This window comes from Mirounga angustirostris, unplaced genomic scaffold, assembly GCF_029215605.1.
Source record: "Mirounga angustirostris isolate CCGP_5_RB_7025 unplaced genomic scaffold, mMirAng1.0.hap1 SCAF_3, whole genome shotgun sequence".
In the NCBI taxonomy this organism is placed as follows: Eukaryota; Metazoa; Chordata; class Mammalia; order Carnivora; family Phocidae; genus Mirounga; species Mirounga angustirostris.
The window spans coordinates 151,683,734-151,709,076 of NW_026991711.1; positions in this window are offsets into that span (position 1 = coordinate 151,683,734).

Here is a 25,343-nt window from a genome sequence, read left to right on the forward strand (position 1 = left end):
AGTATTCAGAAAATGTTTTTTTATTTTTTTTGGAATTGCCTAAAGCATTGTTTTTCATAATTCATGGAGTATTGGCTTTCAGAAGCATTCTGTTTCCAAATTCTTTTGTAAATTCCTAGAAAGAACTCTTCAAACAGATGTATTCATTTGGTCATTTTTTTTAAAAGATTTTATTTATTTATTTGACAGAGACACAGCAAGAGCAGGAACACAAGCAGGGGGAGTGGGAGAGGGAGAAGCAGGCTTCCCGCTGAGCAGGGAGCCCGATGTGGGGCTCGATCCCAGGACCCCGGGATCATTATCAGAGCCGAAGGCACTGCTTAATGACTGAGCCACCCAGGTGCCCTCATTTGGTCATTTATTTGTTCATTAAACACTTATTAGCACCTGGTTTATGATAGGTACTATGCCAGGAATTGGAAATAAGAAAAAAAAAAAATGATGCTTTTTGCCTAAGGATAAAACTCTGAATTTTAGAAACATAAAAATTTTAAATTATTATGTCTAATCTATTTATGAACAGATGGAGAAACTGAGGCCCAGAGAAAGGTTGCATGACTTAAAGTAGAATTAAATTTTAAAAAGCTTATTTGATTTACAAAGGCAATTTGCATTGAACTACTTTTGAAGCACCAAGTACTTCTTTTATATTGAGTTAAGATTTTTTTTAATGTTCTAAAATTAACAAATAAGGTCAGTGCTCAATTTCCTGGGTCAATGCCACAGTGGTGCCCTTTGTGCTTGGAACCAGTCCATAGTCTGGCTTGGCAACTGAAAGACCCAGTGACCTGCATTTGGCAATTAGTATAGGAGTTTTAGTGTCTACTAACTAAACATACTTTGAATGCTCATTTGCTCAGATACTGGGAGTCAACCTTTTGTTATAGGATGTCACTATTTCTGTTAAACTCATTTTCAGTATTTTGAATTATATACTTCCTTCTTGAAATTTCAAACTAATAAGTCAGTAGTTTTTAATAATTTCAACCATTGAGAGTTCTAGCTGATTTTTTTTTTTTTTTGGCTTAAAAATTAGTTACCTCCTTTAATTATAGGAAAAACATTTTCATTTAATTAGATTTAACATGAACATTCTGGCCCCTGCTGGGAACTCTTAAGAACTACATCACTTGGACTACCAATTTTTCTAAGGTCTAAGGACTTAAACCTTGAATTCAGTTTTATATATCCTCTCTCTTTTTTGAACATACAGAAATGTATTAAATAAAATCTATAAGTAAAGCAAATGCTTTACTATTATTGAGGCTCAAAATCTGTGTTAAATATTGGACATTTTTACATGACACATTGAATTTAAATCCACTGTAATTCAAATTTTCTACCTTAGTTTTAAATATGAAGAAATCTAATATTTTTCATCTACACTGAAACTCAGAGGAGAAATCTGATGAGAGAAGAGGTGAACTTTATTTAAATACTTGAAAAAGTGTGGTAAAGACTCTACTTAGAATTTCATTCCTGGGGTGGCTGGGTAATGGACACTGGGGAGGGTATGTGCTATAGTGAGCACTGTGAGTTGTGTAAGACTGATGAATCACAGACCTGTACCCCTGAAACAAATAATACATTATATGTTAATAAAAAAAAAGAAAATAAATTTTTAAAAAAGAATTTCATTTCATCAAATATTTATGGAACACCCAGTGTTTGGTTGTGGGTAGGCACTGAGTATATTTATACAAAACATTGCCTGATCCCACTGGGTAATAGTTATAAAACAGCACCTCAGCAAGTGTGAAATCATGGAATGGAGTATGGACTGTAGGACAAACCAGGTTTCTTGGGTGTAGCCGAATGATTTATGCACATGGGAGACAGGCTTGGAGGTAGTGGACAAATAGGAGACTAGAAAGATGATTATAAAACACCCCCTTTCCAAAACCTATGAATAAATAAATACTCTTGCCCAAACAGTCTCTACAAGCTCTCTGACTTTGGGCAAATTAGGGGAACTTCATTTCCTTAATAATCTGCAAAATGGAAATATTGGTTACATTGTGAGGACAAAATGAGGTAATAATGTTAAGTGCCAAGAACAGTGCCTGATGACAAATAAGTACTTAATAAATATTAAATATTAAACTTACCATCAAATGTAATAACAAAAATAACAGCAGTACCTAACAATATGTATATATATATAATTAATGTTAACTTGTATTAGAAATCTTTGCAAAAATGAAAATTTATAAAATGAAATTTTGTAAAGTGAGAGATGCGTATATAGTTGACTCTTGAACAATGCAAGGGTTAGAGGCACCAACCCCTGTGTAGTTGAAAATCTGCACATAACTTTTGACTCCCCCAAAACTTAACTACTAATAGCCTACTGTTGACCAGAAGCCTTGCTGACAACATACACAGTTAATTAATACATATTCTGTGTGTTATTATATACAAATAATGTATTATATACTGTATTCCTTCAATAAAGGAAACTAGAGAAAAGAAAATGTTGAGAAAATCTTAAGAAAGAGAAAATACATTTATAGTACTGCACTGCTTTTATAAAAAAAATCTGTATAAATGGACTTGCACAGTTCAAACCTGGTTGTTCAAAGATCAGCTGTATATAATATACACAAGAGGAAGATCTAAAGCAAAATGACTAAAAAACTAGAAAGAAAAAAGTAGGAAAAAACATGCCAGGTAAATACTAACAAAAAGAAAGCTGGGGTCATGATACTAATCACAGACAGACTGAATTTAAGGCAGAAAGTTTAAAACAGGACAAATATGGAAATTTTATGATGGTAAAGGATTTAAAGAAAGGATATTCCTTTCATAAATCTTAAAGCACTGCATAATATAATAACAAAAATACATAAAGAAGAACTGCAGAATTACAAGGAAAAATTATCAGACTTGAAATAGTAGTAGCCCATTTTAATTCACATCGTGGATCAAGCTGTCAAAAGTTAGTAAGGGTATACCTGAACAACAAAGCCAATAAGGTTGGCAAAATAAATGTGGTGGATGGAATCGATGCAGTCGATGGAATCAATATCCTGTGAACTGAAAATCAATCTTATTTTAAAAATCCATGAGACATTTACCAACTGACTAAATATATTGGCACCCACCCCAAAAAAATTTCTCAATAAGTTGCAGAAATTAAAAATAATCCAGACCAGGTTCTCTGATAATAATGTAATTAAGCAAAAATGAATAACCAAAATAAAGACCATCATCTCCACTACTTGGAAATACAAAAATTATTTAAAAGAACCTTTGGTACAAATTGAAGTGAAACTGATATGGCAGAATCTGCACAAAATAATAATTAAAACACTATGTACAAAATAGTAATTAAAACATTATATACCAAGACCTATAGGATAGAACTAACAGTGTGTTCAGCAGTTATTCATAGCTTTAAACATGTATTACTAAACTAGAATACATGAAAATAGCAAACTATTTAACTCAAAAAACTAGAAAATGAACTACAAAAAAGATTATAAATTAAACCTTAAAAAAGCAGAAGAAAAATAAAAAGGTAAATCAGAAATTGAGTCAGAAATAGCAAAGCAGTAGAATTAATACTATGGCCTGTTTCCTTAAGGAGAAAAAATAATAATAATACACTAGCTAAGCTAATCAATATAAATAAGGCATGAATATTTTAAAATTTAAAAAAAGATTACAGTCACAGTGAGAGAATTAAAGAATTAAAAGAGTATATTGCAAAAGTATTATTCAAATAAATGTAAAGACCTGTGTGAAATTGAGATGATAAAGATTTTTCTAGAGAAAACATAACAAAGGAAGAAAATGGAATAATCACCAGAAAACTAGTCTCTGAAAAGTGCCAGTTTATAGAGGATCTTTCCAAATCTTCAAAGGACAGATAGTATTTTTCAAAATAATGTTTTGAGGTGAGCATTTTTTACTGAAATATGAGTATATTCTCATAGTAAAGGGCAAGTATTATTCTGTGAAACTCTTGGTTCAATGTATATATTTATACCAGGTCTCCTTTGAAAGCTACATTTCTTATTGTGAATCACAATCAAAACACTCTGAAAGCCACTGTTCTGGAATTTTAATAAATTAAAGAGTGAAAATAAATCAATACAGAAAGCTTACAAAAATTTCTAAGCTACCATAATACTGATGCTGACACCTGGCAAGGAAAGCAAGAAAAGAATATTGACACAATATACTGGGGCCAAGCCCAGTCATTCCAGCAGTGCAAACATGGTTCAATAGCTGAAATCTATTAATATCTTTCAACATATTAATTGGCAAAAGGAGAGGAAAAACACGGTTTTCTTAATAGATTTCCTTAATAGATTCCTTAATAGATTCCTATAAAACATGACAGAATTTAAATAGAAGTCCTTTAACTAGGACCATTCTTTATTAAAAACCTTCAGTAAAATATGAGTAGATGGATATTTTGTTGAAGTGATAAACCAGCATTATGTTTAATGATAAAACACTATACATATCCTCATTAAAATCAGAAATATATTAAAGATACCCTCAATCATAAATATTACTTGTTATTTTTATGGAATTATTAGCAAAGACAAGATTGTAGAATAAGAGGCATAAATATAGGGAAGAAAAAAAAGAGCCAAAAATATAGGACAATAGAAGACAAATTTTCATTTTTGCAGGTGGTGTAATTTAATGCCTGTAAAAAAATCTAAAGAAGCAGGGCACTTGGGTGGCTCAGTCGGTTAAGACTCCAACTCTTGATTTCAGCTCAGGTGATGATCTCAGGGTCATGAGATTGAGCCCTGCATTGGACCCCACACTGGGCATGGAGCCCGCTTAAGATTCTCTCTCTCCCTCTGCCCCTCACTCCACTCGTTCTCTCTCTCTCTCTCTCTCTAAAAAGAAAAAAAAAGAATCTAAAGAATCAACTGAAAAGAAGTATATGAATCAAATTTAGTAAGGTGGCATGTTACAAAACACACTCTGAAATCACAGATTTTCTCTATGCCAAAAGTAATCAACTAGAAAATATAATGAACAAAAAAAAGATGTCCTTCAGAATAACAGCCAGAACTAAACCAAACCAAATACAAACACCAAAGGAGAACTCAGCTAGAGGTATGTGGGCTCTATCAAAGTAGTTCTCAGCCCTGACCAGGGCTAAGCTCTTAACAAATACGCACCACCTGTGTTCCACACCAAACCAATTAAACCTTTGGTGTAGGGCCTAGACATCTGTATTTTTTTTCCATCCAAGTGATTGTAAAATACTAGGATAAAGAACTACTGCTCCAAATGAAGAAAGTATTGAAACTCATAATAAATGGAAAAACACATCCTACTCATGAACGGGGAAGACTCAATGCTGTATAAATGCCATTCTCTTTAGTCCATAAATGCAATATAATTTCCACCTAAAATAGCAACCAATTTTTAAACATAAGAAATATTTCAGAGTAAGTAGGTAAATTTTGATAAAGTAGGGAAACAAGAGGGGACTGGCATTCATGGATATGAAAACATTTTAAGGACTGCTAATTTAAAATAGCATGTTAGAAAACAAAAAAGTCGAGGAGCGACATAGAAAAAAAAAAAAAGAGTGAAAATAGACCCCAGCATGTAAGAAAACTATGTTAAGTGATATGAGTGTCGTTTTTAAGTGAGGCCGTTAAAGAGATGCGTTATGTATTAGCATTGTGACAGAGCAAAAGTCACGTGGACCCCCAGCCACTGGACTGTAAGTTCCATGAAAGCAGGGAAAATTTCATATACATCAAAAATGTAAATCTCAAAAATGAAACCAGAAAAGCATGAGAAGAAAATAAGAGTGGTTTTTTTATACCATGCCGTAGATTTTAGAGTGGTTGTCATACAATCAAAGCATGTACGTACGCTGAATTTGTTTGAGGTTTTCTTTGCCATGATGGAAATTTAAAATTAACTGGTCACATTTATCAATCTTTTCTATGTAGAGCTTGATAAATGTGCCTCGGTAAAAGTTTTTAATTTCAGCATGGCAAAGAAAAGCCCCCCAAAAAAGTCATGCACAGAAAAAGGTCCTGCACAATACAAAATATTTTCTAATTTTTCTTGTGATTATTCCTGTGACTGGTTATTTACAAGTGTGCTGTTTAGTTTCCAAATATTTAGAGATTTTTCTAGATATATTTTTGTTACTAACTCCTGGTTTAACTCTGTTCTCATCAGAGAACATACTCTGTATGATTTCAATCCTTTTGCATACATTAAAGCTGGTATTGTGACCTGGCAGATGGTCTAACTTGGTGAATGTTTCGTGAGCATTTGAAAAGAATATTTATCCTTTTGTTGTTGCCCGTAGGATTCAATAAATGTCTATTGGGTCAAGTAGTTTTATATATCCTTACTTATTCCTATCTACTTGTTCTATCAGTTACTAAGAGAGGAGTATTGAAGCCTCCAGTTATAATGATGGATTTGACTATTTCTCCTTTCATTTCTGTATGTTTTGCTTCATGTATTGTGAAGCCATGTAATTGGATGCATACATATTAAAAATTGTAATGCTTTTGTGATGAATTAAATGGACTCTTTTATCATTATGCAGTGTTGCTCTTTATCTCTGGTAATATTCCTTCTCTCGGAATCTGCTTTGTCTGATATTAATATAGCCACTCCAGCCTTCTTAGGATTAGTGTTTGCACCGTACATCTTTTTCTATCCATTTACTTTCAACCTGTCTATCTTTATTGGTCTTAAAAATGTTTAATTCCAGTAAACATACAGTGTTATATTAGTTTCACGGGTACATTATGGTGATTCAACAATTCTATACATGACTCAGTGCTCATCATGGTAAGTGTACCCTTAATCCCCTTCACCTACTTCACCCATCTTCCCACCCAACTCCCCTCAGGTAACCATCCATTCTCTACAGTTAAGAGTTTGTTTTTTGGTTTGTCTCTTTTTTTCTTTGTCCATTTGTTTTGTTTCTTAAATTCCACATATGAGTGAAATCATATGCTTTTTGTCTTGACTATTTTAAAATCCTTGTCTGTAGATTCCATTACTATGTCTTTTTGTGTGTGTATGTCTGTTGACTGTTTTTTCTCCTGGTTATGAGTCACATTTTTTTGCTCATTTGTATATCTGGTAATTTTTTATTGGGTGTAGGGAACTGTAAATGTTCTGTTGCAGAATTTTTGAATTTTGTTTTCTTCTTTTACAGCGTTGAAGTTGGCTTAAACAAGCTGTTAAGGTCCTTGAAGATCAGCTTGATGTTTTTGAGGCTGACTTTCAAGTTTTGTTGGTATGGGTCTACAGTAGCCTCTATTCCAGGCCTAGTTTAGTCCAATGACTGAGATATGACTTAGGTCTTTTAATGCCTTGAGTATTCAGCCTTTCCACTCTGGCTGCTCAGAACTTAGAGCCCTCTGTGATCCTGAAGAATGCTCAGAGAGTCTTTGCCTGGCCCTTAAAGGGTCACTCTATTGACTTATGGCCTATTTTAGATTCAAGGGAACCCTGTGCAGACCCCCGGAGTCTTTCTTTGCATCGCTCCCCCCTCTCTGGCACTCTGCCCCACAATATCCAGGGTCTTCAGCCTCTCCAATTTCTGTTTCCTCAACTTAGCAAAATTATTGTACTCTCGTTCCCTTCTCTGCAATGTGATCCAAAATGTACCTCATTGTTACAACAGGAAGGCAAGTATAGTACCAGATAATCAAATGTGGCCTGAGGTAGTAGTCCCCTTAGAAGACAAATACAACAAAGGAAAAATGAAACAATGATGACATTGTTTGATGAAAAAGGCTAAATTTCTTGTTACCTTCAATCCAGAACTGTTAAGAATAAGAAAAAATTTAACAACCCAATAGAAAAATGACAAAAATAAATACTAATTTCTAATAAACCTATAAAAAGATATTCAACCTCACTTATAAGTAAAAATACAATTAAAATATCAGTGAAATACCACTTCTCATTCAAGTATTAGGATGAACACAGGAAAACAGCCCCCTCCTTCCCTCTTGGTGAGAGTGTAAATTTTAATTTTTACCCACTCTGCAGGACAATTTGGCACTCTCTTTCAAAAATTTAATTACACTATCTCGCTTTGACCAGGCAATTCTATTTTCTAGGATTTGCCCTCAGATGAACTTGCACAACCTCAAAAATATTTGTAAGGCTTATAATGTTGAGAAGTTGGGAGTAATGTACATGTCTAATAATTAAAAATAAATAAATTATGGTATCTCTAAGCAGATCTATACATATATACTGACATAGAAAGATGACATAATATACTAAGTAGAAAAAGCAAATTTTAGAACAGAATAGATATTATAACTATCAAATAAAGTTATATTCATTATATGTATGCTTTCTCCATAGATATTTCACCCAATCCCATGACCTTTAATATCAAATATTTGCTGATGTTTGCTCCAGACTCATATTCAACAGTCTACATCCTGTTGGATAGTTAATAGGAATTTCCAACTTAACATGGCCAAAGCAGATACCAATTCTCTCCCCTACACAGTCTTCCCCATTTCAGTAAACGGCTCCACCGTTCAACCACTTGTTCATGTCAAACACCTGGGAGTCAAAGAATTTTGCTCACTGAGCTCCTCACTCCACACCATCCAAGTAGGAATAAAGGAGTCAGAAAGCTGGAAGTTTAATTGAGTATTTCTTGGTTGTGGGACAATAAAATAGCTACCGTTTTTTAAACTAGCAATACATTAGTCACTATATCAGGAACTTCGTATACATATTATCTCATTTAACTCTCACAAAACTCTATAAGGCAAGGGTTATTTCAACATTTTTTATAGTTTAAAATTTCAGGTGATAATGCTTTAGTGAAAAATGAGCCGTGTGTGTGTGTGTGTGTGTGTGTGGCGTGCGCGTGTTTATGTGTAAATCCTCTTGTGCTTCTCTTTCTTTGTTGCAGCGTATAGGTCCTGCCAGAATATGGTTGCCAGGTAATATAACTATCCTAAGAACACCAGTGTGGTCCCAAAGTAGGTGCCATTGGAAGCATAGTGGGTACTTCCTGTGAAGTGTTGATTCTCATAGCTGCTATGTGCAGAAAAATCCTTATATTCCCACTTCTTCACTAGTTCCAATTCTATGTACAGAATCCATTCTTCCTCAGTTATATAAAAATTTTACTTCTTTCTCTGTTGTGTAAAAATATTAGCTGTCTTTATGTTTAGAAGGATGTAGGTTTTTTTAAATAAATGCATTCAGTGCAACTTATTAGCAGAATCACAAGAAGGTTTTGAAAATTCATTTTATCTGGTGCTGTGCTAAGTACCAGTAACAAAGAAATTAATAAAAACACAATGCCCCTGACGACCTTACATTCCGGTGGGGGAGACAGACTTGTAAACAGATATGTTAAAGTAGAAGGTGGTAAGTGCTCTTCTGAGGATTGAGCAAAGAGCTGTCAGTGCAAAAGCACATCAGACTCTGCCTGAGGGAGTCAAGAAGGTTTAACAGAATAGGTGACATTTGAGCTAGATCTTGAAGGATGGGTAAGAGTTTGCCAGGTGAATGAGATGATCTCTAAATAAAGTGCCTAGTATAGGGCCAGGCACTTGGTAAGACCCAGTAAATGTTAACATCTAGTTTCAGTCGGGGAAGTATCCAGGCAGAGGACACAGGTCACTTCAATTCAAGGAACACTTATTGAGGACCTTGTATATGTCAGGCACTGTTCCAGGTTCTTCAGCCCTATGTGCCAGGCACATCCTGTGAAGACAGATAATTACACAAGGGTCTGATGTGAGCCATGTTCAGATCTACTATTTATAGATTTTGCTCTCAAGATGGAGCAGGGATGTTTGTTTTAACACTGCTGACACATTTCATCTTGTTTGCAAGCTCCTACTACTATGGTATTGACAGCACTGAGGTGTAAGCAGCTAATGACTGTTCCAGACTCAATTTCATGAAGGCAGTGGTGACAGTCTAGCCTGGTTTCCCCCTGTGTTTGGGGCCACTTTGATTTGCACTTGGGTCAGGTCCAAGCAACAGCTCATCCCCATAGCAAGGATGGGAGGATCCAGATGCCTGCATTCCTGTTCCAGCTCAATGACCCGGTAGATTCAACTTGCCCTCTCTTCAATAAGCGCCTTTGTCATAACTAACCACCAAATCTTGATGTTTATTCTATAGCAGAGTAAGAAATAGTATAAATAGAATCTATACTGTTACCTGAATTTATTATGTTAAACACAGAGCCTATACATTTCTGTGTCTAAAAGAGAACATTTCTAAATGTAAGGAATATTCTATGCTTTCTTTTTTTAAAAAAAAAAAAGACTTTATTTATTTGACAGAGAGAGAGCGCAAGTAGGTAGAGTGGTAGAGGGAGAAGGAGAAGCGGGCTCCCTGGTGGGGCTCGATCCCAGGACCCTGCGATCATGACCTGAGCCGAAGGCAGACGCTCAAGGACTGAGCCACCCAGGTGCCCCTATGATTGCTTTCAGTTTTACTAGCATAGCCCAGTTAGAATAATAGAAGGAATGTGCCAAATATTCCACAATTTATTTAATTCTCACAACAATTCTATATCATAGGAGTTATTTCAACTATTGTACAAATTAGGAAACTAAGGTACAGAACACTAAACTTACCAAAAACTAAACATGGCAGTGCTAGAATTTGGAACCAGGTATATCAAACTCCCACCCCACTGTCTTTCCTCTATAGCAGTGTCCAGTCTTAATCCCACCATTTACTGTGTTTCCCACCCTATGCCAGACACAATGTGAGATGCTCAAATACATTTTCTAATCCTCATGAATTTTCTTTCATGCAACATTTAAAGCAATTGAGCACCTTGCTAGCAGTCAGAGCCAGCAAATTAGGGGTCTCGACATCAAGCCTGAGTCCGAGACTTGGATGCCTGCTTTCTTTCTATTATACTACACAGTGCTTTCCTCCCTAGAGTACCTTGGAATCAAATGGGGAACTTTGAAAAAAAGTCCTACCCCCGGAGAGTCTAATTTAATTGGTCTGGAGTAGAGCCCAGGTGATTTAAAGCTTTTAGGTGATTATAACCTGCTGTCTGGTTTCACACCACAGCTCTCAAAAGTTGGAGTAGGAAGCTTGAGGTAAGGCACAGTTTCATTTATATGGTAAATTGCCACTTACAGATTATTTTTAAAGTGACTGTATTTTTGTAGAAAGTTCTGAAGAACATAGAGGAAGCAACATGGGCTTTGGAGTAAGAATGACCTGACTATGAACCTTAACTTTCACCCTCTCTTGCTGAGTGACCCTTGGCAAGTTACTCAGCATTCTGCAAAATACTGATTGTGAAAGAAGTAAAAGGTGTCCTTGCAAAGACGATTTTCGTCTTGGAATAAATGAAATGAATGCTGCTCTTGGTGCCCTCCTCCTGAAGCTCATTATGCACAAAATGCACTGAAAAGGCTTTGGGAAAACTCTTTAGTTTTTCTAGTCAACCTGACTCTTTTCTTTTTTTGAAGGCGACTGACTTTATTGATTCTTAACATTTTACAACAACAGTGACTGTTCTGCCAATATAAGGAGCCAAATTGCTATAAAACAGACCAGGGAAGGGTGGAGGTGAGGGAAAAGGCCCGGAATCCATTCAGAAAAGCTGAGGGTTGTTAACATGAAACTGGCAGGGGAGAGAGAAGGGAGACGCGCGTGCAAGAGTGAGAATTTAAAAAAAAACGTCAGAGGTGAGTGACAATAGCGATCTCCTCTTTTGTAGGAGGAGTCCCCTAACTCCTCAAAGGAGGCCTCGAACTCTGGACTCTCAATGCTGGGGCAAGGGATTGGGGGCTCCCAAGAGAGCATCACAAGAAGTGGCGCCGCTCTTGAGGGCATCCAAAGCAGTCTGGAACTGCTTAGCATCGGCCCCGCATGTGTCCTTAGGCCATTCCCAGGAAGCCCATCTTCTGCCTCCCCATGCCCAGCATTCCCCAAACCACCAGGACTCTCTTACAACTACTCAGGAGTGATGCCTTCACTGCCAGGCCACATGGCATCACTGGGAGGTGGCTGGGAGAGGATGATTCCCTTTTAGCCAATGCCAGTGTGGGTAAGGGGGAAAGGGGAAGGAGATCTATTTTTTAAACTAATTAGTCTATTTTTTAAGTTTCAATATAATTAATGTCCAGTGTCATAATTAGTTTCAAATGTATCCAACAATTCTATACATTTACTCAGGGCTCATCACCATAAGTGTACTCTTAATCCCCATCACCTGTTTCACTCATTCCCCTCCCCTCCAACCTACCTCTCCTCTGGTAACCATCAGTTTCTTCTCTATAGTTAAGAGTCTGGTGAGGTTTTTGTTTTTTGTTTGTTTGTTTCTTTTTGTTTGTTTTGTTTCTTAAATTCCACATACGAGTGAAATCATATGGTATCTGTCTTTCTCTGACTGATTTCTCTCACTTTGCATTATACCCTTTAGATCCACCCATGTGGTTGACAAGGGTTCCTTTTTCTCCAAATCCTCACCAACACTTACTGTTTCTTGTGTTTCTGATTTTAGCCATTATAACAAATGTGAGGTGATATCTCATTGTGGTTTTGATTTGCAATTCTCTGATGATTAGTGATGTTGAGCATCTTTTCAGGGGTCTGTGAGCCATCTGTAGGTCTTCTTTGGAGAAATGTCTGTTCATGTCTTCTGCCCATTTTTAATTGGATTATTTGGTTTTTTGGTGTTGAGTTGTAGAAGTTATTTATATATGTTGGATACTAACTGTTTATTGGATATGTCATTTGCAAATATCTTCTCCCATTCCATAGGTTGCCTATTAGTTTTATTGATTCGTCTGTGCAGAAGCTTTATATTGTGACGTGGTCCCAATAGTTTATTTTTGCTTTTTTTTCCCTGGCCTCAGGAGACATATCTAGAAAAAATGTTGCTGTTGCTGATGTCAGAGAAATTACTGCCTGTGCTCTCTTTTAGGATTTTTATGGTTTCAGGTCTCATTTTGAGTTTTAATCCATTTTGAACTTTACCCCATTTTGAGTTTATTTTTATATATGTGTAAGAAAGTGATCCATTTTCATTCTTTTGCATGGAGCTGTCCAGTTTTCCCAGTGTCATTTCTTGAAGAGGCATTGTCCCATTGCATATTCTCATCTCCTTTGTCATAGATTAATTGACCATGTAAATGTGGGTTTATTTCTGGGCTCTCTATTCTGTTCCATTGATCTATGTGTCTATTTTTGGACTAGTACCATACCGTTTTGATTACTACAGCTTTGTGGTATATCCTGAAATCTGGGATTGTGATACCTCCAGTTTTGTTCTACTTTTTTAAGATTGTTTTGGCAACTTGGGGTCTTTGTGGTTTCATTCAAATTTTAGGATTATTCCGGTTCTGTAAAAAATGCTATTAGAATTTTTGATGGGGATTGCACTGACTGTAAATTGCTTTAGGTACAATGGACATTTTAACAATGTTTGTTCTCCCAATCCATTAGCATAGAATATCTTTCCATTTGTTTGTGTCATCTTTAATTTCTTTCATCAACATTTTTAGTTTTCAGAGTACAGGTCTTTAACCTCCTTGGTTAAGTTTATTCCTGAGTATTTTATTATCTTTGGTGCAAATGTAAATGGGATTGTTTTCATAATTCTCTTTCTGCTACTTCATTATTAGTGTATAGACATGCACCAGATTCCTGTGTATTGATTTTTTTATCCTGCAACTTTACTGAATTCATTTATCAGTTCTCATAGTTTTTTGGTGGTTCTTTAGGGTTTTCTATATATCATGGCATCAGCAAATAGTGAAAGTTTTACTTTGTGCCAATTTAGATGCCTTTTATTCCTTTTTCTTGTCTGATAGTTGTGGCTAGGACTTCCAGTAATATGTTGAATAAAAGTGGTGAGAGTGACTGTCTTATATTGTTCCTGATCTTAGGGGAAAAGCTCTCAACTTTTCACCATTGAGTATGATGTTAGCTGTGGGTTTTTCATATATGGCCTTTATTATGTTGAAGTATGTTCCCTTTAAACATAAGGGGAAGGATATTTTTAATGTCTCAGACTAGACTTGAAATATATTTTGTAATAGAAACAATGTGTGGATGATTATTAGGTTTCTTGGTTATTTAAGTAAAGCCTACTCATAATACAGAAATGTACTGTTTTATATTCAAATAGGACTGTATTTCAGTAAACTTTTGTGTCAAAGAGGCTTTGAGGAATTAGTATGGAAGTATAACCATCATTTATAACATTGTTTCTATGAGAACTATGGTGTCACTACTTGGGACTCTAAGAAATATCTTCTCTCCTCTCTGACTCAGCTTAACAAATACAGCAACCACTGCTCATCTAATGAAAAGAGAATGAGGCAGCTCAAAGAATGCTGTATGCTCTCTGGAGTTCGGCAGAGTTCTTTTACCTAATGATTTTAAGTTCACAACATACTTGAGGTTGAGGACTAATTCTTTCCTTCATTTGTGTCTATCTTCTCAAGCAACCTATCATATAGTATGAGCATATAGTAGACATTAACATATTCATAGATTAGATCTGAAATCAGTAATGACTTCACTGTCGGTGGAAAAACAGGACACTGGGGGTCATACCCTGCGGTGACAAAATGTTCCTCAAATCATTACTTATTGTTTCCTGGAATCAGGTGTCTTTCAATGACAAGACTTTAGGAAACTAAGTGACGGTTAGAGTAAAATATCATGGTGGAAATTATGAGTTTAAGAGCCTGGGGGTGGTTCTGATTGCACTGGAAAGCTTACATAAAGAAAATGACAAACTCAGGGATTTATATTATTAGCTCAAGGCACTGTCAGAGAATCAGAAAGCTTCCTTGACTACCTTTAATAAAAGGCCTTATTTCTTGTATCAATGGATCTGAGGTACCAAAAATCAAACCTAGGTTTATGGGATCGCCAAAATAGAAATACTTGGGTAGGTTCTGATGGTGCTTACTGGTAGTTCTAATCCAGCTACCTTGAGTCCCCAAATCCCACTCAGTCTTAGCTGTCAGTAGAAGCAGTCTTTCTTCCTCTGTCTGATAATCTTTCTCGTTGCCTGATAACCTGTTATAATATTACCTGAGGTTATGTATTTCCCAGAGGTTGATGAATCTCCTTAAGGTCAATCCCCACTGTTTCTCATTGCATCCAGACCCAGGTCCATTTCATAATTAGATTCAAATCCTGGAATACCTCAGGGAAGAAGAGGAAAAGAGAAAAACTAAACAATATGCATGATTACAGTCCTCATTTCTATTTAGTTGATTCTACTTTATAATTAGGATCAGTTGCCCCAGTCAATACAGTATTTGCAACTCCCTTCTTTCGCTACCCTTATACTGTTTCCACTGTCAGCTAACACTTTTGCTAGTTGTGATTATTTATCAGGTAGAGTGACCTGAATTTTCATTCCTGAAAGATCTGAACCATTAATGTTTCTTGCTTGACTTGGGTTGCTCTAATCTTCTAGTAACTGTTACCATGGACATGGGAGTATTAAGAGTTGCCCAGAGAATCCCTGGCCTTCCAGACATAGTCCTCCCTCTCTGCTGTACAGTACCAACCCTTTTTCTATTTTATAATTGGGATCAGTTGCCCCATCCAATACAGTAACTCCCCTCTATGCTTGTTGGTTCAGTGACACAAAGAACCCAAAGTGGGTAATGTGGCCATCTCATATCCCATTCGATGGAGTCCTTCTGGTATTTCCTAGGGAAAATATTCTTCCCTTGTAAACTAAAAACACAACATTGTGAGATAGAAACAAAAGTTGCACGAGTTAAATCATTAGGAATTACAACGAAGGAGCCACCACTACTTCTACATTTTGGTCCTTAGAGCTAAGTATGATGGCTATGGAAGAAATAGCATTATATACTGGTTGCTGGCTCAGGAAATACCAACTGGTGTGACTTCTTCCCAGTCCCACAATGTAATGAGTTGTCAATAGAACATTATACCATTTTATCAAACCAACTTCTTCATAAGGACAGGACTTATGTCTTTAACTCTAATTCTTTTTTTAAAGATTTATTTATTTATTTTAGAGAGAGAGAGAGAGAGCATGAGCAGGAGAAGAAGAAGAGGAAGAGGGAGAGAAATCCTCTAGCAGACTCCCTGCTGAGTGTGGAGCCTGACACAGGGCTTAATCCCAGGGCCCTGAGATCATGACCAGCCAAAATCAAGCCAGACACTTAACTGACTAAGCCACCCAGGCATCCCCAACTCTAATTCTTTAAGTGGAGTTTCTTAGTCAAAAGCAATATTTTATGGGATGCCAGGACAGTGAACAAGGCAGTCCCTAAGGCCACAGATAGTGGTGCTAGAAAAACCATTATAGGTAAAGAAGTTAAATCCATATCCAAATTAAATGTCTTGCTTCTGTGATGATAGAGGTTCAGTGTAATCCACCTGCCACTGGGGCCAGCAGGTCCTGGGATTGGTGCCATTTTAGGAACTTAGTGTCTGATGTTGGTGAGATGGGCACTCATCAGTAATAGTAGCCAGATCAGCCCTGGTGAAGGAAAGCCTACGTTCTTAAGCCCACACTATTGCCGTTATGTTCCTGAGCCCATTGTATAAGCACCAGTGTGGCTGGGGGAGACAGCTGACATCTACAGGATTTGTTATATTGTTTACTTGATTACTGAGAATCTTTTTCAGTAGCTGTTTTTATTAAGTATTTATATGGGACACAAATATCCTCACTCTACTCACTCTGAGAGGCCCATCCATATAACTCTTTCTCAGATCTCCTTTTAATCAATCTGCAATCCTATTTTTTCAAGCCCCTGACTTGTTTTTTCAAGCCCCTGTATTTTCAAGCCTCCTTATCCAAACAGCCACTTGCCCATGAATCAATGTAGATCTCTACTTCTGTCTCTCTCTCTGCAAGGCAAAGTGGACAGTCAGGTTTTCACACATATATCATGAAGTCTTCCACCCTGAGGTCTTGCATCTTCCATAGGTGCAGAGTAGGGCTCTCCCATGTCCCCACTGGTCATGAAACTGATAAACCTCTAGAATCTTTCTCGTCTTATTGGGACAAACTTCTGTCTTGTTCTATCTTCAAACGTCTATTCTTCTATCTTGTTCTCTTTCCTTGAAGCTCTCCTCATCTTTCCTTCTCTAGGACTCCTAACATAATCTTTTCTATAAAAGATAAGGAGAATTTTTGAATCCGCAGATAGCTAAAGATTTCCCCACGCAAAAAAATTCCAGAAGGAGGGCGTGTGGGTGGTTCAGTAGGTTAAACATCTGACTCTTGGTTTCAGCTCAGGTCTTGATCTCAGGGTCATGAGATTGAGCCCCATGTTGTGCTCTGTGCTCAGCACGGAGTCTGCTTAAGACTCTCTGCCTCTCCATCTCCCCCTACCACTCCCCCCACTCACACACACTCTATCTCATAAATTAATTAATTAATTAATTAAATTCCAGAAGCACAGAAATAGGAAATAATCTGGCTACCTGCTTGAATAGTTGGAGAGGAAAAAAAAACTACAAAGAAATCATAAAAATAGTATCTTAAAAACTATCCTGCACATAATTCTTTGTTTTTCAAAGCTCTTTTGAATATTTTATTTGCTCCTCACTGAAACACTGTGAAGTAATAGCTAATACTATTATATACACTTTAAAGATGACACAACTGAAGTGTAGAAGGAGTAAAGTGCTTTGCCAAAAGTTCCATAACTGCCTAAGAATATAACCAGGGGACCAGGGTTTTGCCTTCTAGTACAGTGACAGGAGAATGAATGCACAAACCCCATGGTCATGATATTCTGGGGGAACTCTGATTTATGGAGTAGAGAAAGAGAGATGTTGATTGATGGAAGAAAGATAAAGCTGCAAAGGGCACTCAGGAATGGGTGACCCAGTGCCCCGAGGGTAAGAACCAGTCAGGCTTTCCAGAAAATGCTGGTATAATAACCATTGCCACTGTGTTATTTTTGTTTTGTCCTTTTTCTTGGTACATTATCAAGAGTTTTTTAGAGATAAAGAATAAGGAAGGACATAAAAAGCATACTCAAACCCAAAGAAATATTTCAAAGATCAAAATAGCAGAGATGGGGAACACAGGTAACCTAGTGAAGGCAGACAACTTAACATTCCAAAAATAAACTTATGTCTGATGAAGTTATATAAACTTAAAAAAAAAAAGCCAGAGAGGAAAGAAAAATTTGTCATGTTAGTGTCAATTAGACATTTTTCTTTTCAGCAAAATTGAGTCCTCACTGACCAAATCATATTAACAGTTTATTTTAAAATCAGTGTAAGTTCCTAAGGTTTTGCTTGCCCTCCTCATTGTGTGGGTCATAGACACTTTTATTTGTTGTGACATAAAACTCCATCTGTGTAAACAGGTCCAAGAACTGGGCAGATGTCTTTATTTCCTGGTAATCCCTGTTCTGTGACCTAAAGTGAGTCATTTAACCTCTCTGGACCAAAGGCTGTTTCATCAATTATGAATTAAAGAGATAATGCTGCATATTCTCTAAGCCTCTCCTAGATTTAAATACAATTATTCTATGAAAACTGTTTTTATCCTTCTACCTGATCTGGCTTTTTGAGTTAAAAAAAAAAAAAAAGGCTCCAGCAGGGGTCACTATTGTCACATTGTGCCCTAAATCCAATTCTCTTTTGTGTTGTAGTTTAAGGTTACATCCGCCCTTTGTCTTGATTTTCTCTTTGAGACTTCATAGTGCCTCTCGGTACCCAGGTGTTATCTGAATTGATTTCCAAATGTACGTAAAAAAACCACTGCAAATGTTCTCTTGTTCTGTTTTTTTTTTTTCTTTATTTTCTTTCTTTATTTTTCCTGTCCTTGGAGATCATTTATCTCCATTGACTCTGGAGTGCGTTAGGAGAATTTATTTTATCTAATTAACTACATTAGATTTTTTCACCTCTGAGAATTGTGATGAATGTAAAATATGGTCTATTTCTTTAAGTATATGATATGAAAACAAAACACAAAATTCAACCCTATCCTGAAGGGTTGTTTTTTGTTTTGGGGTTTGTTTGGGGGTTTATTTGATCTATGAACACCTCAAAAATGTGTTTAGCTTCTTTAGAACCCACCCATCCCTGAGAACTCTAAAATTCTATTAATTGCTTCTACGCCCCCATAGCTGTTTTGCTGTGTATATGAAACCATGAAAGGACTAGTTTATATATCCAAGAGAAGGGTAAGGATTTTGATGACAGCTCTACTTTCAAACATCCTATTGTCAAATTACAACCTAATGACCATACATATAATGTGAAGAGTTGAGGATCACTGTGTCCATGATGCTGGAAGGTAGCTATCCAAAAAAGTCAAGGTTCCCCCCAGAAAGTCGTAGGATTCCCCAGAATCCTAAGTTTTAGGATTAATTCCTTAGTCTTAAACCCTAAATCTTAGGACTTTTTTAGAACTCTGGTTCTATTTAGGACTACTCCAAAGGGGTTCAGTCTGCCTTAAACCTCTCCCCAAACTCCATATGTTTATGCAAAACCTAACAGTATATCAGGAACCAAATAAAGTTAACTTTTTATACCATGTAGAGCAGTGTCTCTGGTCCTTTGGCCCAATGCATGTGGCATCCCTAACATGACACTACTTAGCCCAAAGTAGTGCTTAACAGGTATACGGTGGCCCATTTAATCTCATTCTCCCCTTTTCCCCCTAATACGTACCCACCTGTCCCTTTGAGAAAGAGTGATATTGCCCCTCTCAAAGGCAACACTGGCTGCTGCTGCCATTTCCAATATGACCGTTTTAAAGTCCTAGTCTAGGCAGGTAATTGGACCTTGCACGGTCTCCTTCCACAGCTAATCAGGATGGGCTGGTGACAGATACAGGGAAAGCAATGGTATGTGGCTCCAGAGACAAGGTCATGAAAAGCTTGACAGCTTCTGCCTTGGCCTCTTGGATTGCTTGCTGTTGGGGGAGCGAGCTGTCATTCCTCCACGAGTCCTGTGGCCGGGGACAAAGGCCCCCTAACAATAGCCAGCACCAACTTGCCAGCCACAGCGGTGAGCACCGTGGAAGCAGATTCTTCCCAAGTGGGTTGAGTCCCCTCCCCTCTCCTAACTTCTGCAGGGCAGCCTTCTTTACTCTACTTGGATATAGCCTCCATCGACCCCTTCAGTTCTGATTTTACATAACCAGACTTACTCAACTGCCACACCTACCTGATCAAAATTCTCTTGAGATGCATTCCAGCCTGGGTCAGGTATGCATCCCTTAGCCCAGGAATACCTCCTCTGTGTTTGGAGTTGGAGGTACGTAGTACAAACAGCGCTGCGATGCAAAGATAGAAGGCAGCCTTCGGGGAAAGGTGTGTGAGCTGAACGGGTCCTGCAGGTGGCTTCTCCCAGTGTCCCATCCTCCTTCTCCCCTCGTGTGAGCACTTCTCTTGGAATGGTATTTAGCAAGCTGTAATCTAATTGCCTGCTTGTCAGGTTTTCACTCTATTCTGGAGGCTCCTTGAGGGCAGGAACTCTGGCCTATTACAGATGTACCCCCAGCCTAGCACAGTAACCGGCTCCTAGCAGGGTAGTCAAAAAAAAGAAGTTGAAGGTGTATCCTTTATAAAAAGACTTTGGCATTTTTACTGCTTAGTTGCTACCACATTAATAGATGAACCACCTACACAATTTGAGAAATGAATTTTTGCTTAGTATTCCCAAGAATGGGAAATGCCTATGAAAGTTCAACAATGTATTTAAAAAGAAATTTTTTAAATGCTATGTAAATCAGTCTATCAGTGGTACATGTTTGCATTCGGGGACGGAAACAGAAATTCATTTTAAGTTTAACTCTGAAAGACCAAAGAAAATATTACCAGAATTTCCAGTTTGACATCTTATATATGAATTTACTTCAGAAAGTCTTCCTAACACCATGATATTTTGAAAGTAATTCAAAGGAATTTTAACCTGTACTGAAATATGTTACAAGTGACCTACTTTTAAAGGTAAAAGAACTGTTTCCTGTGTTTCTTAAAGTAAAAGATAATTTATTTTTACCAAACTAGTAGAGTTTATCCTCTTTTATTTAAAAAAAAAAAAATCACAAGTGGCCCAAGTGGAACCATTTTAAGGACTAAAGAGGTCATAATTCATATAAGTGATTTAAAAAGACTATCCAATGATGTAAGTTATGTTTCTTAACTTTCTAGAGGCCAAACTTTGGATCTAGAGTTTGTACCAGAATATCCCCGTGATCCCTTACAAATATGAAATTTCATGATTCTAATAATAAATGCAAATATAATTATAAATAAGTTCCATAAATTTGTTTTTATAATTTTTCATAAGCTTTGAAATAAATTTCATAAACATAAATATAAATGTGCTTAAAATTCTGGGTTTCTAAGATAGTTTTTAATACCTTACAGAGTTTGAATACAAAGTAATGCATATTCATCATGGAAAATTTATAAAATATAGAAAGCACAGAGTTAAAATAAAAAAAAACTCATCATCTCTTCATTTAGGAATAATTACTGTTAACATTTTGGCTTATATACTCAGTAAGTAAACAAAGTAACTGACTACAATGTGAATATTTTCCCATCACTAAATATTTTTATACATATTTGCTTAATGATTATATAGTATTATGTCATATTAATATTTGACAATTTAGTTCATATTCTATTGTAGGACATTTAGGTTATTTCAAATTTCTGTCATCATAACATTTCAAAACATATCCTTGATGGTAAATCTTTTTGTAAATACCTATAGATGTCTTTTTAAAGGAGACACATATTTAATAAATACATCTTTAAGAATTTGAATCATTTTTCCAAATTATCCTTCAGAAAAATGTTTTGATTTAGATGTGTAGCAGGGGTATTAAGAAGTGCCTGTTTCCCCCAAATCCTTGCCAACCCAGAGTAACAGCCTTTTAAGAACACTGTCCATCTAATCTGGGCACAGTTTTACATTTCATCAGAGACGAGGACTGGCTATTAAAACCAAATTCTTTGTCTAATTCTAACTTCTGTGAATAAAATTTCACTCATATTGGGTTTATTGCTAGAGGCAAAAGAAAAGTATTAGAAATGCTATGTTGTCAGTTTTTCATTTTCAGGACTATAATAATTCATAATATTCATAAAGATGATGTTCTTCTGCACCACACATCTACAGAAACTTCAGACAATAGGTAGAAAGTGTTTAGAGAGTATAGGTATGCTTATCAGAGCAATAGATGAATGTCTACTGTTTTTTAAAAAAAGTTATTAAGCTAAAATAATGATAATAATACATGCGGCAAGAATCAGAAATTAAATCATCTTGGATGCCTTATAGTGTAAGTAGGTGACAAGAGCATTCTGTTTAAGGTTATAGAATAAAGATTTGTCCTCTTGGCCCCAGAATTTTTTAAACTACTGCCTGTAATAGGATAATGTTTTATTTGCATGTTTTCCTTTCGTCATCCATAATTTCATTTCATTCTGGGGACATTTTTATTTATGTGAACTCTTCATTTTCGTTCAGTCTTTTGGGGATAAGTTTCCTGTAATTTAAAGGTCAAATTTGGCCCTGTGTATGGTTGTTAAAATGCTGTTAAACAGATTCTAAACACAGCTGTCAGTGTATTTTCACTCTGGGAATTCCTGGGCTGGGTAGCCTGACTGTGGGAACCTACAGAAGAAGGTGGGAAACCGGTCAGAGGCAGTCCAAGAGGAAAGCAATCTACCCACCCACTCACCTCCAAATTGGGCCAGGAAGGGCCTAGCCTCTCTCTGTCCTCCCCAGTCTTGTGACAGAGCACTTGGTACAGCTACTAAAGCCACAGCTGTCTGCTGAAGGACCGGGGCGTGCTTTCTCTGATGCTTCTCTGCAGTGCTCCTGCCAAGAGCTCCCATCCTCCCCCAGCTACAACCATTAATTTGACCTCAGACTCTGCGGGAGAAGCTTTGGTGGATGTGGATCTTGTGGCTGGAAAGTGAGGAGACTGGGCTTAAGCAAGTGGAAAGTATATATGCGTCCATTTGTAGGGATTTTCCAGGACCTCATTTTCAGAGATACTTATTTTTAAAGGTATTAACAGAGGGATACATGTGCTGTTTGAGCTGCTTAAGAATAAGAGGTAGCACTCCCCTAGTGCCTTTCACGTGCCAGAAGTTTTACGTATTATTTCTAATCTTTTCAGCAATCCTATGAGGCTGGTACTATTACTGCCATTTTGTAGATAAGAAAACTGAGCTTCTGCAAAGTTAAATTGTTGGCTCAAAGCCACAGAGCTACGGAATGCCAGAATCATGACTGACACCCAGGCCCGTGTGACTCTCAGATCCCCTGCTCTTTCCATGTAACTTAAGTCTTTTGTTAAAAAGGGGTCAGAAGTGTGGAATTCTAAGTTTGCAAGTATTTGTTCTTATGTTTCTGGCTGTATTTACAGGATTACTTCATTTTTTATTTTGAACTATGTTTTCCAGAAATCAGAGGATTGATTACAGGATGTTTTCTTGCCAGCAAAATCTGTTGAGCTGAATCACAAACATCGCCTTGCCTTCTGTCACTATTCATAATTTATTCATGGATCCCTGACTCGTTCCTTATTAGCATTATATCTGAGTTCTGTTTTTTGAATGATCCTTTCAAGGCTTTTGGGAGGGTGTTGAAGGAATGGTAGGGAGAGGCGTTTTACAGATAGCTTTAAGTAAGAAACAAATGATTACTTTACCTGAATATGAATCATTTAGATTCTGCTGGTCCAAGAAAAAGAGCATTCAACGAAAGTAAGGGAAAGTCAAAAGAGTAAATGCCCAGGATAATAATCCATGAGAGGCACTAAATAGAATTCCTACAAATCACAGAAATTGAAAAGAATTTTTGGCAACATCCAAAACAAATATGGAAACTCAAGGGTTCAGAGGCACAGAGTGTATATATACACATACATTGTCTTATACCATATTCAAAGGGATTTATTACAGGGATTTGATCTCATGGAATTGGGGAATTAGTTAAGCAGTTTCTATAAGGCCACCATCTCCATATCTGATGTTGGAGCTTGAGGTCCACAAGGTAAGCATTTGGGAAGAGAGGATGGATATGATGTAGGAAAAAGCAAGAACCAGTTAGAAACTCTCTCTTGAGATGGAGCCCACAGGTTGGTCTGAAACCTTTGTCTGCTCTTGCTGCTTCTGACCTTGGTGGTATGGGTGGTCTGCAGAAGCCACATCTCTCTTCATGGAGTTAAACACCCACCTCAGGCTTCAGAGAGGCTGAAGGAGGATCTAGGGGATGGTGACCTGGTTTCAGCTGTGGCCCTGGCTCACCAATGAGGAGAGCCAGTAGGTAAGTGACAGTATGGTTGAGCTACAACATAGCTGCCCCTTGGCTTCCACCCTCCCTCTCTCCCACCAGAATGGCTCTTGTGGCCCACCCTGACCTACAGGAAAGGAAAACTCCCCCAAAATTTAGTTCAGTCTAGACAGGTTGACAAAATTACCCCACTAAACTAGGATATAGTGCTGGAGAAAAGGGGACAGAGCACTACTGGCCAGAATAAAATGAGCTCTTGATGAGGCCAATTGAAGATGCCTTCAGACTAACATAGCACACAGCCATTTGGCTCAGGGCTCTTGCTGTCTCCCTGCGCTTTTACCAGGTAAGAAGCACAGATCATATGACCCCATTTCAGGGAGTTTGCTGCCTGCCTGTGTTGGCCCCGAGAGCAGAGGCTGTTTTCTCGGCTCTTCACAGATACTCAGGTTATCATTGCTTTTGCTCTGATATTATTCGCCCTTTCTTTTTCCCACATAATTCCTTTCTTAAATTTCCAATTCTTGTGGTGCCTAGGTGGCTCAATTTGCTAAATGCTGACTCTTGATCTTGGCTCAGGTCTCAATCTCCCCATCATGAGTTCAAGCCCCCTGTTGGGCTCCATGCTGGGCGTAGAGCCTACTTAAAACAAATTCCAATTCTGAAAACTTTTTCTTTGCTTTTGTATTAGTCTCCTGTTGCTGCTCTAACATATCACCATAAGTTTAGTGGCTTAAAATAATTCAAATTTATTTGACAGTTCTAGAGTTCAAAAGTCTGAAATGGGTCTCACTAGGCTGAAATCAGGGTGTTAGTGGGGCTGTACTCCCTCTGAGGACTCAAGGGGAGAATGTATCTCTTTGCCTTTTTGAGATTTCTAAAGATGACCCACCTTTCTTGGTGCATGGCCCTCTTTTATCTTCAAAGCCAATAACGGCCGGTCAAGTCTTTTCGTGTTGTCTAACTCTGACACTGACTCTTCTGCCTCCTTCTTCCACATTTAAAGACCCTGTGATTACATTTAAATCTCATTTCCATCTATAATCTTAATTCCCCCTTACCATAAAACCTAACATATTCACAGTTGTAGGGCTCAGGACATGGACATTGTTGGG